The sequence below is a fragment of the Synchiropus splendidus genome, chromosome 7 (genome assembly GCF_027744825.2).
Source record: "Synchiropus splendidus isolate RoL2022-P1 chromosome 7, RoL_Sspl_1.0, whole genome shotgun sequence".
NCBI lineage: Eukaryota > Metazoa > Chordata > Actinopteri > Syngnathiformes > Callionymidae > Synchiropus > Synchiropus splendidus.
In genome coordinates, this window is record NC_071340.1 from 24,068,962 (window position 1) to 24,081,860 (window position 12,899).

Below are 12,899 nucleotides of genomic sequence, written 5' to 3' on the forward strand. Positions count from 1 at the left end.
GTATAAATACTTAAAAAAATAAAAATAAAGTAAAAATAAAAATAAAATTGAGTGTGAAAATGTCAAAAAAAATTGATTCAGATTTTTATTTTTTGTCATGTCGCCCAGCTCTGGATGGCTTCAGAATTATGATCAGAATATACAAAGAAAAAAACATGGTGAGGTAGTAAAGTTCATTTGCAAGTGTGACTATGATAATAAGTAGAGTAGTTTGTATTTTTTTATCAGTGAAACTGAGGATAAAATAAGGGGTTTGTTGGTGCTGGTGATGTGTCAGCATGAGAAAAGAAAAAAACAAAGCATCAACCCGAGGAGTCGTCGTTACCATGCACAAGTCCTCCTTGTTTACCTTCAAGCTGCCTTTTAATTGATGGTCCAGGTTCTCATTTTGTGAAGGTCTGTTTTACGGTCGCAGGGCTTGTGGTCCACTGGTCGATACCGCAACTGTAAAGTTAGAATCGATCAACCTGACCTTCCGTCCTTCTCATACAGTTTTCCTGCTCAAAACAGAAGGATATAAAAAACTGGTTGGAATACCTGCTTTTTTACATCAATAAAAACAAAACAACACGTCAGCATTCGCGCCGCGGTCAGTCCCGTCGATCCGCGGTGCCGCGATGAACTTTGTGACTCTCAATGGTTATGTCAGTTTATCCCTCGACATGAGGTGTGTTTGTGGGTTGTTTTTGTTGGAGCCCAGAAAGGTGTAACCCTTCTACCCCGTGGCACCTAGCTGCGCTCAGCGTGACCTCCTGAACTCTCCTGAAAATCGAGGCAGAGAGGAAGGTGAGGATTCTGAGCCTGGAGATAGAAAGTGAAAGAACACAATTGGTCAATTAACCCCCCACAGGCATGGTGGGCGGTCTCCCTCAGCCTGGACGCAGTCTGGGCCCCCAGAGACCCGCTGTGTAGAAGAAACTGCAGAAGGATTCAGAGTGTGGGTGTATGTGTAACTTGTGAATTCTAGCGCCCGGCAGTTGTTGTTCCAAAGTCAGACGGAACGTCAGGTGCCTGCGGGCATCAGAACGACTTTTTTTCTATTATTCCGAGCTGATTGCTGCGCGGAATTGTGCAACTCGGAACACTTTTAATGAGCTTGGAGATGCACCGGAGAAGTTTTTGTTTGTCAGAACGTAGCTGGCAGGGAATGATTTGATTAGTGCGGCGCTCTGTGAGGAGCAGGTAGAGCATAGGAGCGCGTGAAGAACACGTGAGCCACCTGCAGAGCGTGTGTGTGGGATGGGTTGTTGACGCACAACATCTTGAGAACGTGTTTTAAGCCCACGCCATACGGTGCACTGGTCAGAAGCCACGTAGCGAGTGATGCAGTGGAACTAGTGTCAATGGCCGGCAGCGTCCCTGGGGCTTCTGCTCAGGACGGGCAGGTTGAGAGAGGTCAGCGTGCACGTGGGATTTTCCACCTCCCGCTACAGTCGTCAGAAACAACATACTCTGGGATGGCAGCGCAAGGTCGGGCACAAGGAAGCAGAGAGGGAGCCCTGGATGGAGAGACTCACGGAGTGGAAAACACAATGTGTCGGCTTTCACAGCTGATCTGGCTTGCTGTTGGCTTTGTGCGGTAATCCCATTTCTTACCTGTTATTTGGGTGAAAAGTTTCCAGAAATGGAGTTGAAGGAAGGCAGGCGAGGGACCAGAAAGAGAGTCCGCTGGTGTAGAGACACGGGCGGAATGTAAATGTGCGGATGGTTACTGAAGCAGAGGTGGCTGTGGGCACACGAGAGGGCTGAGATTGACTCAGTATGAGGAGGATGTAAGAGGTGGAGAAGGACCTCATGTCGACCAAGTGGCCATCAACTAAGATCTTGTATCATGAAATAATGAATGAGGTACTTTTGCAGCTGGAGTCTGTGTTTCTCGAGCATCGGATGTGCGAGGCTGTGCAGAAGAACCTGATGACAGGTAGCAAATTTTACCAGTGTGGGAGACAGGCAGTTTGAAATGGCAGTTCATGGAGACAATCAGCTGTCAAAACTGTCACCCTTATGCACGTGCACAGCTAAATATATAACAAGCCTCTGACACTCTTGACACCGGTTGAGTCCCTCACTCGCACGCTGAGAGGTGATGGAAATGTACACGCTTTCCCTTGTTTATTACGGATGTTTGGGAATGAATAACTTTGGAGAACTATCGAAATCCACACATATATAGGTTTGAACTCATCGGCAGCTGCTGTCGCTTGCTGTAGTGTGGGTTTATAACTGAATCTGAGGCAGTAGTTGACTGAGACAAGAGGCTAGGAGAGAGTGTCATGACGAAAACCCAAAAACTCCAGAGTCCTGAACTCCTGAAGGATGTTAAACATTCATGAATCGATTTTCTTCAGGCCATTGGAGAGTCGAGTAAAAAGTGCTGAGCACGAGGCATTGACATGCTATCACCTTATAAAGTTAGCAAGTAGTTGTTTGCAAATCCAATGGACACGGAGGAGCATTAGCATTCGTTCCCATTTGAAATCCTGCCACCGTGATGAATGTAAGTCCGATATCCGCTCTCATTTGCTCTGTTTTGGTCTGGAGCTCTGCTCTACAGGGAACTGGGAGGCTTTTATCTGCAATATGTTGCCTGTCGAAACGTGAACGGGGATTGGTTGCATCTGCTGGGTAGATTTCTGGGGTGAGAATATGTTGCACTGGTATGGCTGAAGTGCTTGGTGCAGCGGTGCCACATGATGCCACTTGAACTAGTCTTCCAATGTGGCAGTGCAGCATGAATCCAAGAAACAGTGACCACCATCACTCTCAACAATAAACTGACCCAAAGTTACGCAGTTACACAAGTTCCCATGATGCTTTGCAGTCAAGTCGGGTGGCCACTACATTATGGCTCCGCCTCCACTGCCAGTCAGCTGAGGAGTGAGAAGAAGAAGTTGGAATACATATGGACGAAGACACATTTCAGCACTTAAATGTCAATAAAATGTCTGTAATTTCATTGATCTAATGAGACAATCCTCAATTTTGGTAGCATGAAACTTGTTATATATTTAAATATTTATTGTATAAATATCAATATTTGTTGTACAGACTTCACTTATTATCTTTTGAGTAAAGACTGTCGCTCCCAAGTGGAGGTACCATGTTTGTGAAGTCACAAACGTGTTCTGACAGTTGACATTTGGGGTTAAATTGTGTGTGAGACACAGTGCGTGGCAACCAGAGACCATGCCTGTGTGTAGCTTGGTGTCTGCTATCAGCCGAGGTGTTGAAGATTTTGTGCTGTTTACACCTGATGCCGTATTTGTGAAGTCCCTCAGGAGAACATAGTCATGGCAGCTGCTGCGGGAAACCCAGATTTCTACTGTCAAATGTACAATGAAATGAATTGGAGTAGGTGGCAGAGTCGATCTAAAAAGTGGGGTGATTTAAAATGATTGGATGGAAAGTGTCGTCTAGTTGGCGGTGAAAATGAAGACACTGTTTCATGAAGCTTCATCAGCCAAGTGGATTTCAGTCAAATCAAAATGAATATATAATGTGTTTCTTCACGCATTGTTGCTGCCAGGTATGAGATGGCCTTGTGTTGAACACCCAGCACGCTCTATTTCAGCAGAAAACTTTGAAGGTTTAAATATTGTTTCTCCTATATTGAGTGTTGGAGCTTTTGTATTCAGGGCTGATGAAATACTTAAAAGACTCTTTCATTGCCTGTGTGTATTGTCTCTCTCTCTCTCTCCCACACACACACATGAAAACAGATGGTCTCACTGGACAGAGGCGTCTTTGGTTTCATCTGGCCAGCTCCTCCTCTTCTATCGCTTCTTCAGGTCTGAGCAGGTGTTTGGCCTGCAGTGAGGGTTCGAATCAGATCCATTTCATCTGTAATCAGCTGGAGCCCCTGGCAATGATGGAGCAGATCAGAGAGGCGATCAAAGAATCATAAGCCAACCACACCTGACCAGCCGACCATGACACGGACAAGACCTGGACGGGGGCTTAGACGGAGAGCGAGGGAGCGGCGGCGATGAAAGGAGAGAAAAAAGAGACCCGCACAGCGTCCCGGAGGATGGACATGAAAGAGTCAGGGTCCTGGAGGTGGGAGGGGTGGAGGGGAAGACAGCGACAGGGACGGACTCGTGGTTTGTTTTGTTATTCCATTAAAAAGAAATAGCTTGTTTAAAGTCAAACGTGACGCTCTGTTCCGCTTCACGTTGAGGTAATTAGGATGGAAAGTGAATTCCAATCATCACTTAATTGGAAACTCGATGACATTTACGTGCTGCATTTGCCTGATGCCCCGCCGCTGCTGAGAAAAATGCTAATTGTATGCAAATGTAGGAAATGTGCCGAGGTGCATTAAAAGTGATGCTTGTCTCAACATACTGATGGAATCAGGTTTAAAGGAGTATTTCACTGAGAGCACGCGCTTCATTAGAAGCACTCTTGATGCTAAAGGCTGTGGACAGGACGGAGAACTTCCCTGAACTTCATATAGCCACGCCGCTAAATAGATCGCCCAGAGAGACACGATAGATACGCAGGAGGGATCTATGGATAGCAGGCGTGGTAACTAGCCTGGTGCACCGCCACCGCTTAGATGAGCCATCTCTTTTTAAAGGTGAAATCTCAAGTGAGCAAACGTATAGGAACAAAGTGGAAACATCGAAACAAGGGCACAGGCATCGCGCATCCTGGAGGTGGCCATGAACATGGCGGTTTTTCAGCATGTTATTCACAGAAAAATCCCGAAAGAAACATCATAAAAGCCAAACTCTGTTGCTTGCGGAACTGAAGTCGCACACTCCGGTCGGAGATATGAAGAGATGGACCGGCTTGGATTGGGGACAGATTTACTGCGTTTTTACAGGCATCAATTCTGCAAATGACAAAACGTTCCCCTCTGTTTCTCCGTCATGTGTTCAGTTCCCTTTTTTTGCTTTTTTTGAAGCAGTTTTCAATAATCCTGGCTGAAACCCTGGATAGATAATGATAATATTAAGATAGATATAACAGATATTCAATGAAAAAAGAGGGATAGAAGCCAGAACTAGGGTGAAACATGATGGACAGGAAGTCAGCGCTCCCTGCTGTCCAGGTTCAGGGATGTGACGAGGGAGAACACACCAGCAGGACGTCCGTTTCCTGCATCTTTCCTCTTTCAAAAGGCCAAAGTTGACTCCCTCAGTTTGATGTCTCACTCGTCATGAATTTTGCATCAAGCTCCGCCGTCTGATATTTTTCTTTATTTCATCGTCCTTTTAGCTGCGGACACAAACCGTTAACCTGGAAATCTCGGCTTTGATGCGATGCCACGACCCGGGTCACTGTATAATTAAATCCCAGACAGTCAGATGAGGCCGTTGCAGCAGTGACTCGACAACGTGTCGGCACAGAGTTTAACCTGAGCTTCTGAAAAGATGAGTTTGGATGAAGATGTAGCGGCAGAGGAGATGAATTTCCTCATCATGTGACCTCAAAACACTTTTGAATTTCATCAATAAAGCATGATTTTTTTAACCCTTCAATGGCACATCGTGAGTCAAGATAAAAAAGGAATAAAAAAAAACTTGTATTATGCGTTACCATAACAAAAATCGAATCTCCGTGTCAAATTGGCATGAAAGACATTCCGGGAAGATTTAATATATTTTCAGAGAAAGCTTCTTTCAACAATAATTTGAGAAAGAAATCAATATAGAGGTGTGGTGCAACAGAGCCACGGTGAAATTTGAATCTGTCCCTGTGTGTTCTCTTTGTTATTGTGCAGTTTCTCTCCTTCCAAAGCCATTGATTTTCCATGTGACGTGCCCATTAGCTTGTCACGAAAACAACCAGGCATTAAAAATCTGCTATCGGCAGCTTCCAGAGCTCAGATGATCAACTGCTAACGCTTCAGAGGACACCTAACTTTACTGTGTTGTTATTAAGTCAGACGCCCAGAAGGGAGCTGCTGATGTGCTACTTCAGATTTCACACTTGTCCTGCTCAGTGTTTGTGTGTTTTTCTAATGCTGTGCAAATAAAGGTGAAGTGGAGGGAGGAGACTGGTGGCAGGAAGTAGGGAAGGAAGGAAGGAAGAGAGTGAGTAGTGTTTGTTTTACAGGGAGGCGAGAGAGGAAGGGGATGGGTGGGGGTTCTCCCGCAGTCCATCCGTCCTTGTGCGTGTGTGTGTTGGGGGGCAGTGTGGGGTTAATGGACATGAAGTGTGTGCCGTCGGGGGAGAGGGCGATAGGTGAGGTGTCATGCCTCTGTGACTCAAAAAAAAGGGGTCAGAGGTGAGGGCTATTGGTCAAACAATGCCTGGGAGAACCAGCAGTGATTTGGGACGGCAGCAGAGGTCAGTGCGTCCAGGAAGAAGTGACGTAAAGGATGTATGGATGAATGAAGGGCAGGGAGAGGATGCGCCGGAGGCGAGGGAACAGAACCTTCCACCGCGTCTCTGTAATGTACAGACGAGAGCTCTCACACGCCGTTGGGCTCAAAAGTCCGATCTGTGAACGGCAGCGAGTTGAGTTTTGACCCAGGACTTGAGTCAGCCTGGAGCTCCGGGACTCAGCGGTAGGTGTGAAATTTTGAGGCAACTCAGCTCCAGATGCAGGAAATGACTTGACAGTTCACGCCAATTATATTAATGCGCATTTGGGAAGAACACAACTCGATAAATTGACCCTGTAATACTGACGTTCTACACCGCTGTGCGCGAAGAGTGGTGGCAAAGCTCCTAAAGAGGGAACCTACGAATATTGATGTTCCTCAAGATCTTCAACCACTCTTGGTTAGTCCCGGTGCCGGTGGTCAAAGACCCCATATTTGTCCACTTGAGGCTGACCTACTCAAGTGACTCACACCAGCTACCGTTCTTAACCTCTTCTGCTCGGTGGGAGCTTGGAATCTTAAAATGTTCTCTGGCGTTGCTTGCTGAAGGAAAGATCATCTCACTATGTTCTCCATACGAGTTTTATGTAGTTTCAAGTCACCTGAGAAAAGACAAAAACATTGGCGCTGTTTTCAAGCTTTGGAAAATTTCATCCGTCAAAATATTTGGACGTATCACATGTCTGATCTGGGAATGGGTGTGGCATCGGGGCAAGCAACACCGAGAGCAGGGGTCGGGAACCTATCACTCGCAAACCAGATGTAGCTCTTTTGCTAGGGCCTCTGACTTCAGGGGTTGAGATACCGTCACAAAGGAGCACAGTATCCCCGACTTCAGTCCTTTTTGAGTCTTGTCACATCAGGTGTTTTATTGAGACTAAAGCACTAAAACGCACTGTTTTCCTGCATATGTATTACAGCATCTTATTCTTCCCGCTTCCCTTCTGTTCGCTGCGCTGCTTAGCTGACTGGCTGTGGAGGCGGAGCCATATTGTAGCAATCAACCACTGTGACTGGTTGACTGGACTTCAATGCCTCATGGGAACTGCTAAGGTTTAGATCACCACGACTGAGTGTGTTATTGAGAGTGATGGGACCAACGCTGCTGTGCTGTACTGTAGTCACGAATGATGCACACAGCTTGTCATCACTGTTTCTCAGAGCCGATCAGTACCACAACTAGCATTAAATGGTGCGATCCACCCGATCAAATAACAATTGAAAACTCAGTCCAGAGTCTTATTTTACTCTAAATGTGGGTTTTCATTTTCCATTCAGGGGGACCTAGAGGGTTCCATGTGGATGGGAGCTGCTGGGAATCCAACGTTTCGGTACTCTTGCGCACTGCACCCTTTAATATGACGCTGACTGTGCAGCCTCCTCAGTAGACTAACTTCGAGATTTCCAGGCAACTGGTCAATCTATTGCACAAAAAGTCTCTAAAGGGACATGACACGGTGTCCTGATTTTCAGAGGCCACCAGGAGGCGCTGTCTGCTGTAAAATGTTTGGACCTGAACGACTAATTCAATGAAACTCACATCATTTCTAAAGTAGGAGCGCCATCTAGTGGCCTCTGAAAATGAGGACACTGTTTCATCAACCCTTCAATACTGTTTCGTGATGCCTCATCTACCCATCACCACTGAACATATCTAGTCTCCTCCTCTTAAAAGGACTTGCCATTAGCCATGGCCTCAGACTTCACTTTTTCCACTGTGAAGAACAGCATTTCAGACAATTATCTTGTTAAATAAGACCCTTGGATGAAAGCACACGCAGTTGCAAAGTGGCCGAAGCAGAAGTGCCGTAATCACGGCTGGATGTTTTAATCAGCCCTTTATTTTGACATGGTGGTTGATATCATCAGGGTAACGTGCGCCAGCAGCGTGAAGGATGATTTGACACCGCCTGCTGAGTCGCGTCGAACCACACGACCTTAAAGGCGCCGGGGAGCCAGGGAAGTCTTTAGACCAGAGGTGCGCAATTGAATTTCCTAAAGGGCCACATGAGAAACTGTAACTGTTGTGGGGGGCCATCGACAACAGAAAGACAGAGATGACTACAAAACATGACGGAAAATTATCCAAAATATATACGTAAGTATATACGAATGAACCTATAAAGATTAAATGTCAGCAAGGATATTAAGAAGAACAAAAAATATATCAGTAAAATAAGTAGCGCACACGCTGCTTGATATTCCGAGGAGGATCACGGTAAAATGTATGAATTTTAAAAAGAGACATATGCCGGAAATGAACCCGCAACCTTGTGACACACAGGGATGAGCTTTAACCGCTATACTGCCACTAAGTCATGTGACCAGCTGTTCAGATGAAGCCTCACAAAACAAGGACATGCTACATTTACTGCTGAAGTGGTGGTGATGGTAAAGAAAAAATAGTACATATCTGCTATAGTTTTAGTCTGACGTCAAAAGGGCCATGAAAATACAGGCATTGGGCCACTTATAGCCCCCGAGCCGCACTTTGTCTAGGTCCTCTTTAGATGGATCTGTTTCTAAAAGCACAGCGAGAAGTCTGAAGAGGCGCTTTGATGAAGGGAAGCTCTTTATATGTTGCCTTGAATATGCTCCTCCTGAGCTCACGAAGTTACAGCCTGAACATTCGCAGTATTCATTTTGCACAGTAATGGCCCGTAGTGATGAAAATACCTCGGCAATAGAGGGCATGAAATTGCTACTTATTTATTATTTGTCGGCCATGATTGCCCGCAGGTTTGGTCAGATATGCGAGTCTTTTAAAGCCTCTTTTGCAATGGACCGTCTGAATTAAGACGGAGGTTTGCTGCAGTGTAAATGGCTTGTGGAAATTCTCGGCTCCTTTCTTCAAGTCTGCAAAGGCCGTCCATTCATCGCGTAATACTTTCATGCACACTTCTTCTGTCTAAAAGCAGTCGATACAAAATGCTTCATTATTTACAGGACAAGGACAGTAATTGGTGAGGGACATTCGGTATTGATTGAGCACTGCGGCACTATTGACTCTTTTAAATAAACGTGGCGCGTTGCCTTAACAACTTGTGTATAGCCCCAGATATTTCTGTGCATAAACAATGGCAAACATTTGTGGTAAACATGTTTTGTTGTGAGGACCCGTATACAGTTGAAATGGCTGGTGCACTGGATGTGCTCTCCATTTCTGCTTGTGTGTCTCGGCATCCCCTCGGCACCTTCTCAAACCTGCCAGTTTTTGGCTGCTCTCTTTTAAAATCAGTGACTGCAGCTGAGGTGGGCAACACTTCTGCCAAGATAAAAGAGATATTTGAAGACAGAAATGTAAACGTGTCATGTCGTGTCATGTCATTGTATGACCTGTAAGAGCAGTTTTTGTGGAAATCGCTCTTTCAACGATGTCGGGAACAGACAGATTTCTGTTTCTGAAATTTGAGTCTGTCGCAGAAACCCCGAATATAGATGCAGGCAGGGTGGCTCTCTCATTCATGACCGTTTTGGCTCGCTTCCTGACTGCCTCACAACAAGTGTAGGGCCAATGTGTTCCTCTGGTACATCGTTTTCGGGACCATAAAAGTGGGTCAACCATTGGCGCACTGTTTCCCTTGACAAAACCTTTTAAAAGTCAGGGAGTTGTTTTAGGATTTATTTTCATTCTATAAACTTTTGTCTCGATGTGTACTAGATGCTTCGTGTAATCCAGATTTCCTGTTTCCCCCCCTTCATTTTATGACTCGTAAAGACGAGGAATAAAACCTGCAATGTCTCGTTCTTCCGTCTTTAGTCCCTCATCTCATCTTCCCTGGATCGCACCCTTCCCCCGGCTCATCTTTTCTCAGCTCACTCAAGCGTTGGTCGACATTGATCCAATAAAGCCAGTCGTCATCGGCGCTGGGCCACTGTGAGAGCTTTTCAGCCCAAGCCTGCCTTTATGGACGTGCTTCTAACAAAGCGCTGCCTCAATGTCATCTATCACATGCGCTTATTTTCCTCATCCTGCAGTGTCTCATTACGCTCTCAGTAGAAGTTGTAACCAGCAGAAGTGGCACGTTACTGCAACGCTGGCTCAGACTTGAAATCTTTATTGCTTCTTCTGCCAACCCACCGAATTGTCCAAGTGTTGTTTGCTAGTGCTGAGCCTTAATAAACTTGTGTTTGAATAGCTGCGTCAGAGGCGGGAAAAATGGCAGATATTTTCCCTGGTTATTAAAGTTAATAGTTTGACATTTCCTGCCTGCTGAAAAGCCTGGCGATGTCACCGGCAGCCGGATTTTTCTCTCGTGGGAGCAGAGTTGGCCACGGAGCCATACAGTGTCCCCTCCTCATAACTCTAGTCCTCATATTCCGATGATTAGAAATGACATTTCAGCGTGTTGTGGGAAGTTTCTCATCAAAGAAGTGTCTTAAAGAAACAGCGAATGTTTTTAAAAACGCTGCACAGTGGACATTTTGAGTCGTTGACTACAGTGACCGCGACCGACTGGTCAAATCCGACACTGAGTGGCTGTTGAAGTGTGTGTTTTGAGGGATGGGTTGCCTCTTGTGGGGTCAAACGCGCTGCAAATGCTGAATAATAAGGACGATTCTAAACTTAGACTTGTATAAATACATTTAAGAAACATGGATTTGCAGCACTCTGAAGGCGTCACATCATATTGCATTATTACATTGTGTTGCATGTTGACTCATAGGTGATTCAATGGAGTCAAATGTTTCGCCTCCCATGCGTCGGTTGGTTGGTATATGTAGCAGCTAAAGAGGCCACGGTTGTTTCAGGTGTTATTTTTACCAAGCTAAATGAAAGTATCCAGAGCGAATGGAGCCCCACCACATGGCTTAACCGTGTGCTTCTCAAATAATTTTTAGTGCTGCCCAACCAGGAAGAAGAAAACGTTTCGCCCCCCCAAAAGGCGTTTTGGCATTTTATTTATTTGTGGGACGGCATCTTCTTGTGCTGACGTTTGTGATTCTTGAATTGTGGAGGTGTAAAACCAAGCACTGTTGTGGTCATGTCTCAAGCTTTGCCCTTGCCTACTGTGATGTCCACTAGCTCTAACAATGACTGTGGTTACATGCAGAGCGTAGCCCGACTAAGGCAAAAGCTGGACTAAGCCGCTGAGTCCGATTGCGTTTACATGTAGTGTATTTCAAATCAAAGGATAAGTAGCTCCCCTCCGTAACAAGGGGTGGTGCTGTGAGCTCTTCAGTCCTTATGGTTCCCATCACTGTAGAGGAAGAGCAGTGGAAGCTGACAGGTAGCAAGAAGCCATTTCAGTCTGTTAAACTGAACTCTGTAGACAGCGATCGTGATCGATTAACTACTTTAACTTCTGGGCTCCAGAATCGTGCGTCGGAGTGATGGTTCAACGGCGTCACTGTTCTCACCGTCAACGCGTTTCCTACGGCAGGTTTTGGGAATAAACTCTTTCTCTCTTTCTGAATAAAATTTGTTATTCTGGAGCTTGTGTTTGAGTGCGGATGTATCACAAGAATGAATCTACAGAGTCACACTTTTGAACCCTGACTCATTCAACCATGCTAACAGTTGCTATCATGGAGGTTTATCTCCTTAAATGTGGCACTAACAAAGGCCATCTGATCTAATCTAAACCAACAAATCACATCTTCTAATCTTCGTGTAAGAACATACGATAACAATGATCCAGGTGAAGGAAGCTGAAGACAAATCTCCACGACTGCAGATCATCATCGTCGCGAGTGACAAAACACAGTTGATATCAGGTTTGTTATGTGACATCAGCTGAGACCATAGTCCAGCGACTCGGCTACATGCTAGCTTTGTCCAGCTATTAACCGCATTATCCAGGTCATGTAGTGCGACTAAGAGAAATTCCGAACTTGGCTGGAAGTAACGCAACAATTCCGTTTTGTAACTGCAGTCACTGATAGGTCTAACTTTGAGAAACACCCAACCCCTCCTCAGCACCAGCCGTCTGTTCAGCATCTTCAGCCTCTTCTCCACCGCTTGGCCCTATGGTCCAACTGCTGGAGGCAGAATGAGTCATGTTGCACCTCATTCAGGTCCCACCGCAGTTGTTTCAGACGCCAGCGCAATCTGGCCTGGCGGTGGAGGGGTCAGTCATGGAAGGCCTCCCGGCAGCCCAACGGGCTCAGAGAAAAAGCTGCTGGCTGCCTGTCCGCATTGTCTGAACAAGAGACGACACTCACGGAACACTTGTTTTAGACCTCCCCTGTTACATGAAACTTGGCCTTCATTTACATGACGGGTCAGTCGGAAATATGGTTCACAAGCTATTGTGAAAACTCTTGCTGCTGTGTGGGGCCTTTTCATGATCGATTTTGACAAGTGATAAAAGCATTTCAGAACTAAAAGCATCTCCTCTCTAAAGTTAAGAACGACATATTAAAGGAACGCGTTTTAAAATAGATAGTTTTTTAACCATTAAATGAAATGTTTTAAATCTTGATAAAGCACTTTTGTGTTTTGGAGGAATGGAATAACAGAAATCTCTTGTAATAGACCTGACTCAGTTCTCAAAAAATGCTTACATTGACTGTTGCATTGACTGGTAAGAAGTTAAGGAACTTTTCTTTTGGTTTCTCCTT

The 12,899-nt window shown here is 45.5% G+C and overlaps 1 protein-coding gene across 3 annotated transcripts in view; it reads left to right on the top strand.

Moving 5' to 3' along the window:
- sema4c (sema domain, immunoglobulin domain (Ig), transmembrane domain (TM) and short cytoplasmic domain, (semaphorin) 4C) overlaps window positions 1-12,899 on the top strand; it is a 99,612-nt gene that overhangs the window by 36,575 nt on the left and 50,138 nt on the right. The gene's annotated exons all lie outside the window — the stretch shown is intronic.